Source organism: Stylophora pistillata, chromosome 4 (assembly GCF_964205215.1).
Source record: "Stylophora pistillata chromosome 4, jaStyPist1.2, whole genome shotgun sequence".
In the NCBI taxonomy this organism is placed as follows: domain Eukaryota; kingdom Metazoa; phylum Cnidaria; class Anthozoa; order Scleractinia; family Pocilloporidae; genus Stylophora; species Stylophora pistillata.
This window is the reverse complement of record NC_142522.1, coordinates 13,785,730-13,793,045: the sequence shown is the minus strand read 5'-3', so window position 1 is coordinate 13,793,045 and position 7,316 is coordinate 13,785,730.

The window sequence follows — 7,316 nt, the reverse complement described above, 5'->3', positions numbered from 1 at the left end:
TGCCAGCTTATCATGAGAATTTGCTTTATGTGTGGCACTGAGTACGCACATCAGGGATTGCGTCTTTTTCGAATCGTTCGCCTTTGTAGAAGTACAGCTATTTTTTTGACTGTCTTGACCGTTAAGTTGTCTTGATTGCTTTTAGCTTGCGCCACGCGCGCTGATTCGATCGTACTACAGTTCTTAGTGTTCAGTGTTCCAGCCGTTTTGGCTCGTTTTCTTTTCTTTATTTCGGTATTAAAACGACTGATTTCACGTTCATAGAAGCACATGATCGCCTTTACTGTTTCTTGCTCCGCGTTGTTAAGGATTTGCTTTATCTCATTTTTGAAATCCTCGTCTGCTCTTATTTTGCCCTCGCCCTATATTGCAGGGATTCTGGGCATGTTCTGCTAGGCATTTGGTACAGAGGGATTAGTTCGTTATCCTCAGACTTGCCGAGTAGATCATCTTCAGTGGCGGTGTCGCATGAGGCTTCCATGTTTTCTTCATTCTCTGAATGACATTGCTTTGGTCCGGGGCGTTTAGTAGCCCATCTGCCGTTATAATGTCTTTCGACATTTTCTGTAGATGGTCAGGCAAGACCGCGGTTTCGATCCTAATCTTGTGGATCTCGTCAGTTGCCGATTAACTAAATAGACTGGTAGAGATTCGTTCTCGATATCAGTCGGGAATTTTGCTCCCTATCCAGGCGAACCTCTCGCAGATAGCCAAGATGCCGATGTGGCCGCCAATGAATAAGACGAGGATGGCATTTTGCCCGAAATCCTCTTTTTCGGCCTCCCAACATGCAAGCCACACTCCATGCTTTTACCTTTCTTTCACAAAAGTACACAACCAGTGACGTCACAGGGCTGTTTTGGCCGCGCCAAGATGGCCGCTAATTTTGATCTCAGCCGGTCAACTTCGAATGGTTAAAAATGTACTTTCCGCTATGCGTTGGCCCAAAAAAAGTACACAGCGTTTGCAAATAACGTTCAAACTCTATTATATTGCAAAAATCTCGGATATGAAAATTACGTTTCAGTAGCACTTTAAAGGAGAATGGCGAATCAAATCTTGAGATTTAAGGCATTTCTAACACTGTCTGAAGCACAACCTTGCGTATGCACATTTTAAACTACTTTTGGGTTCCCTGTTCTATGTAGAAGCTAGTGTCACGAGACCTGTTTTCCATATTTGGTATTGTACACGAGGTTTTGATCAGGCATTAAAACAGTTCTTACCGCCATCTTAATCTGGTTTACTGTGTTCCCGGCTTTGTATTCGGATTACACGACATGTAACTTTTTATCACATTGCGCCCTAGCAGTGATTTGGTTCTAAGGTCTAAATTTTTTTTGCTAACCAGGACTCACCTTTCATAATTGTCTTTATTTAACCAACAATTAGATCAATACCACTGCAAAACTATTAGTTATAAAACAGAACTGATAAAACTTCAATCGAGGAGTTTGATTATTAGTTGGGTTCTTTTTAGCGGATTGATAAACCTGAGCATTTGTAAGATGGTGTAGATTTTTTCCGTCCAAAAATGAGATTATAGAGAGTTTTAGATCCTCGTTTGTTTCTTAATGCGAGTGACCAGACTCCAACCGTCACATTTGTCGTTTGAACGTTCGACGAGACAGTTTCAGGTCATTCAACTCCCTCAGTGCTTTTCTTCTTCCTGTTCGAAACTTCCCACGTATGTACTGTAAATAAGATACGGTATGTACTGTAATCCAAGCCACTTAGGAAAGAGCCAGATATGCCACTAAAAGTTGATTCGGTCATCTTGACAGACAGCATGTCAGTTCTTCGTTATGTGAAGAATGAGAGTACGCGTGTTGGGGCAAATTTCTCCCTTTGTTTCCGTTTTTCTCACTTACTTGTCATTACGGGGCCAGTGGTGCCAATCCACATAGGTACCGATGCCATAAAGTGGGTTAACAGGTCTCTTCTACTGGGTATAGCAGTCAATGCTAAACTCTCCTGGGTACCCGGCACATGTTGGACTCGAGAAGAGTTTCGCAAAGAAGCTATATCTAATTAGGAGATTGAGGTTCCTACCGAAGGACGTTCTTATCAACTTTTATTTCATAGTCATATTGCCATCAGTAACTTACGGCCTCGTTCTGTGGGGGTCGTGTTTTAATACAGATCTTTTCAACTCATTGGAGCGATTGCACTTTAGAGCGGCGAGGATAAGTTTTAATTTACCTAAGGACATGAGATCGTTGGACGTGTTAAGAAAAGCTGATTGGCATCCGCTGAGCTAAAGTTATAAGTTAGTTCTGTTAAAGCTAATGTACAAAGCATTTCATGACAAGCTCCCATTAGTGCTATCCGATGATATTATGACGAGACGCCCTACAGGTTACTCTTTACGAGCGTCAGACTCCTTAGCGGTGCCACGTTTCAGTCGGCTCTATTTATGGTAAAAACTCTATTGCTTATAGAGGCCCTGTATTATGGAATATTTTCATTTCTAAGGATAAAACTATTCCTAATACAAGTTACCAAAACCTGAAGAAGAAAACCCGTTCCATGGATATTTTTAAAGAGTTGACTTTCAAAGAGATTTCTACAACAACCACAAATTTTAGACGTAAATATTTCCATTATATTTAGGTTACGTCATAGCTTTTAAAGATGAAACAATTTTTAGTGTAATAGAAAGAAATCCGAGCCCCAGATGGGACTTGATAGCTTTTAACAATTTAATTTTTAGACAGTTTGATATTGTTACGTATTACGTATATATTTTGTTCTTAGGTTTAGTATTTATGCACAACCCCATAAGCTGCATAGCTTTTATTACTATCGTGCTAAAATAAAGGTTGTCTTTCTAGATCTGTCTGTGTACTTTTTCACTCTTCGGTATTTGTTAATTGCGCTCCTTTGTCACGTGCTGTATGTACTATTTAGTTATATAGCTTTGCTGTCTTGCCTCTTTCTTTCGACCAGAGTTTTTTTTTTTTTTAGCTTATCCGTAATCGGTATTCGTAGGAGTAGATTTTTCCTTTTCTCGGTCTCCCCAACTACCAACCCCGGTTATCCTCAGCATTTGGTAAGCGGCTTCATTTTCATCATTTTCTTTAATTTCGTGTTGCAGTTACTTTTAAGTACTTTGTTTGTGTTGTTTTTAGTATTATTTTTTCACTCTTGTAGGAATTTAATTTTTTCTGACATTATAGTAAAACATTTGCTGAGGCATCGTGTTGTTGTTTTCTTCGAATTGGCCTTAGCCTGTTCAACGCGTTTTCATGCACACGTTCGTTGCCAACCGAATTGCAAGGATACGAGAAGGTCCAACCCTTCATCAGTGGCGTTATGTATAAGGTGCAGTGAACCCTGGTGATTATGCATTACGCCGAGCCTCAATGACTTGCCAAAGATGGTTAATGGGGCCGGAGTGCCTATGGAAGCCGGAATAAGATTGGCCTCAGGACCCTTCGTGGCTCGTTTCTATCTCAGAACGGGATCCGGACTGGAGGTGAAATTAGTCGTCAAGGTTTTCTTGGCGTTCATATCTGAGTCTGTTTAGCCTTTGGTCGAGTACTTTCAGAGAATATCTTTTTAGCATCGACTGAAAAAGTCAGTTGCGTGGCTCTTCCGATACCGTGAAAACTTGCGAAAATTGGCAAAGTGCGAGAAACCAGCGAAGTCAGTTGAATCTGTCCCCATGAGCTCTGCCTTTGACCACCATCGACGAGGTGGAATTCGCAGAACTAGCGATCATCAAGAGTGTACAGTTCCATATTAAGGAAGAACTCGAGTAATTGAACAAGAGTGAAAATATACGGCACGTTCAGAAGACTAGCTTTCTTCGAGGTTTGAACACCACCTCAGTGAGTGATTTGTTGCGTTTTGGAGGGAGATTGAGCCTGGTGTCCACAACATTTGAAGCCAAGCATCAGATTATTCTGCCCAATAATGACCGCGTGACCAACCTCATAGTTCAGCATTGTCATCTACTTCTGGGCGTTCTGGTGGAGAGTTTGTCTTAAGTTTGGCGCGCGAAATTTTTGGATACTAAACGCTAGGTCTGTCGTAAGAAGAGTGCTCTCCTAGTGTGTTGACTTTCGGCTGACCTCCCTGTTGATTGTCTGACTCCAGACCGACCACGCTTTACATCCGGTGGGATTAGTTGTTTCGGTCCTCTTCAAGTGCACCATGGTTGAAGCCTTGTGAAAAGATATGGAGTCATTTTCACGTACTTAGCTATCTGGGCGATATAGAGGTCGTACGCAGCTTGGAAACTGATTATTTAAGTTAAAGAGATTGGATTAGATAATCGTACCAACTTCGCTGGAGGCTAGTGAAATCTGAGGGAATCCACCAACGCAAGGAATCACAAAATCCATGAAGCTCTATTACAGAAGAATATCAAGTGAATATTTTACCCCCATATGGGTCACATTATGGAGGTGTTTAGGAGCGCTGTATTCGCACTATCCGCAAGATTTTTTAGGGATTGTTTCAAACGCAGACAACCGACGATGAAAGCTTAGCCACTCTTTTGTGTGAAGTAGAAAGTATCTTGAAAGGCCGCCCAATCACCACAGTTTCAAGTGAATCACAATACCCGGAGCCTCTTACACCGAACCATTTGCTTCTTTCGCATTCAAAACCTCAGATGCCCCCCCCTGGATTATTTCAAAATGAGGATTCTCTGTCGCGACGCAGGTGGAAACAAGTGCAATATCTTTCCGAAATTTTCTGGAAACGATGGTCTAGAGAATATTTGCCCTTGCTCCAGAGCAGACAGAAATGGAAATCGCTCCGCAGAAATCTGGCCTTTGGAGATATTGTCCTTATCACTACAGAAAATTCACCTCTCAACACGTGGCCTCTTGGTAGAGTTGTCGAAGTTCTCCCCGACAAGAAAGGTTTGGTTCGACGTGTCAGGGTGAAAGTAAAGGGAGCTGTTGTGAGGATACCGATTGATAAGCTTTGTCTGCTTTTAGAAGTTTGAGCTTTCCCGCCGAAATGGCTTTCGTCTATCTCGTGACTGGATTTGATCGAGGTCTCTTAAAAGAGACACTTAGATCTAATTCAATTATGATATGAGTGCCTCACATGCACTCCACATTTAGGGGCCGCTATGTAAGTTCTAAGTGCGCCTTTTTTCTTGTCGGTTCTTTTTTTATTTTTGCGTGTTGGAGTTCATTTATTTAAGTCTTTGTCAATCTCTAATTATACTTATTGTTTCATTAGCGCTTTTCTTTGTCAATTCGTTGCCGCCTTATGTTGCTCTGTGCTACCTGCATGATTTATCATTTAATATAACTGTTTTCTCGTTTTCGTTAAGCGCAGTTTAGTAATGTTTCTGTGGCCGTAACAAGGTAAGTATTTTATAGTCTTCTTTCCGTCTTGTTCGTTATTTCTTTAGGATGTATCTTGAGTAACTATTGTAACCGTTTGTTATTTCATTTTGTTTCAACCAACGTTAGCTAATCAGGATTAAAATGATTTGTATTTCTATGAAAGACGCGGAATTGTAAACGTTCTGAGCCAGAGAGCACAGATTTCGCTTAATTGCAGTTTCACAGACACTTTGTTCTGATTGAAGTAATTCAGTTAATAATAATAATATAGATCGGTTTCTATAGCGCGTTTCCATGTAAATCCTCTAATGCGCTTTACAACACTGTGCGGGGGACTTTTCCAGACTGCCGGCGGCAGTTTACAATTAATAAAGGAGAAATTCTACTGATGCCCCCTCCTCCCATTCCCAGGTGTGATGTGGCCAGACCACATCACAGTAATCTCGTGATGTGGGTACTTTAACGTCCCCTGCCGAAATTAACTAATTGATAGGTGCAGGAGACGGGACCTCCGGCTTTACGTCCTATCCGAGAAGACGAAACAATGCGAGTGAAGCGTCTTGCTTAAGGACACAACGTCAAGCCCCAGCCAGGCCTTGAACCCGCGCCATCTGACCCAGAGTCCAGCGCACTGACCACTGGACTACTCACGCCCCGCAGTTGTAAGTACAACATAGTTGCAACACAGTTGTAAGTAACTCAGGTATATTTGTACTTTACACAGTTTCAATTGTGAAAACAACTTCCATCATTCTAGCGTCAAACCATAAAACTGTGATATACACTTAACACATGTTGTTGGCAAGTGCACGTGGTACAACAGTCTACATTTAACCCCCAATTATTGTTCCTCATTGAAAGTGATCCGTACTTGTGGGAGAAACTCGGAACATTCGTTTTAGAACTCTTTTTCAGGAAACTTTACATTTTCCTATCAATTGTATTTCCAGAAGCCCAGTTATCTCTGTATAACAGGTTTTGGTTTTCAATAGCTCTTACTGTTTACAGTTACGCACCAATCAACTCGAAACTTCAACATCCTCCTTCCCCCTTCTTCCTCTCCCGAGCATTTAAGGAGTGTTGAAAGCTCAAATTAATTGGCGCAATAGGGTCCCCTTGTGGAGTTTGTTTCAGCGTTCAAACACGTGACCAGCGTGATCCTTGGTGTTCATGAAAAGAAATAGGAACCTCGTTCAGAGGGTTTTTGATCTACGCATCCCAGAGGGATGATCCAAAAGTGTGTTGACTATATACAATTGCCACATCAGTTAAGAAAAGTTTTTCTTCCCTTGCGTTCCACATAGCACGCGTTGCATGTTACTTCTCGCATGAACATGAAGGGTAGCTCGCCTTGAAGAATGCAAAGGAAATTTATAACTGTGCTAATCATTTCTAGCTTAATTTGATACACTACTTTTCCCAAAAGCCAATTTTCAGAATACCCGGATTTCTCCCTCAATCTGGCGTACACAGAAAAGATGGGGGCTAACTGCCATCTTTAACATAACTATATGTTTTCCACAGGTAACCCAGTAAACGCGCAATAAGCGTCAGTGATTGTTTTTTCACCATTGGACTCCGCAGTGGCTCGCGCATGGCAGTTGAAATAGAATGATTGGCGTTGGGGTCCACAGATGTAATTGAAACCGAATTCATTCTTTCTGTGCCAGATTCGATGTATGATATATGTCACGATTCCGTGCTCCGATGTTCTACCACTAAGCCACAGAAACGACTTTATGGTGAACAAGGCCCATTACGAAGTTCATTTATGACACGCGTCCAGAATACTGCTAGGATCGGCGATGTCGATAGTGTCATGTTTGTAAAAAGAAGTTATCCTTTTTTTTTGAAGCAATGAGGAGGTCGTTATCATTTTCTGCTTATTCTCGTGACCGGAGTCGTAGACGTGTAATGCTAGCTCGTTGGGAGTCATCGCCACTAAAGTTCTTTATCTCGCATTTCGGCATACTGGTCGGTTAGTTATTTACATATTTCAAAGGG